This window comes from Penaeus monodon, chromosome 19 (assembly GCF_015228065.2).
Source record: "Penaeus monodon isolate SGIC_2016 chromosome 19, NSTDA_Pmon_1, whole genome shotgun sequence".
Classification (NCBI taxonomy): domain Eukaryota; kingdom Metazoa; phylum Arthropoda; class Malacostraca; order Decapoda; family Penaeidae; genus Penaeus; species Penaeus monodon.
This window is the reverse complement of record NC_051404.1, coordinates 2,805,226-2,805,811: the sequence shown is the minus strand read 5'-3', so window position 1 is coordinate 2,805,811 and position 586 is coordinate 2,805,226.

Below are 586 nucleotides of genomic sequence, written 5' to 3'. Positions count from 1 at the left end.
AACCTTAACATAGCACTAACTTTAAGCACTTATATATGATAAGAGCATTATGTGTATTTATAATTAAGTTTATTAACGTAGCAAATTCCTCGTAGTAATATAAGTTTTGATTGTATATGTAATTCATGATTTGAAATTTAATAAAACAGAAATTTATGTTACGTTACGTTACACTTTATGCCAAAAAATGTATCCCCACCAACCGCATCAAACGCATCAAAACACAACAAAAGAAGCAACACATCTCGACTATCTACATACCTTTACAAAAGCTCACTCCTTTAACATCTAATCACGTAATTTACATGACCTAATCGTGGAGTTCAATGACCTATGGCCATTTTCACACAGTAACCTCCACCTCAGCAGTCTCTCCAATCTTCTTTGCTTCTCATTTCCTTAATGATGAGGTGACCAAACCTTGACCTGACCTTGCATCAACGGTGGGCTTGTAAACATCTCGCGGGCAGCGTCCGAATGCGCTGAGGAGAGGCTGGTCTTAACCTCTGGATTAGCGCGGTCCAAGAGGATGCTGAATTTCTTTATTTTTTCTCCATTTTTTTTTTCTATTATCATCGGTTCCTCT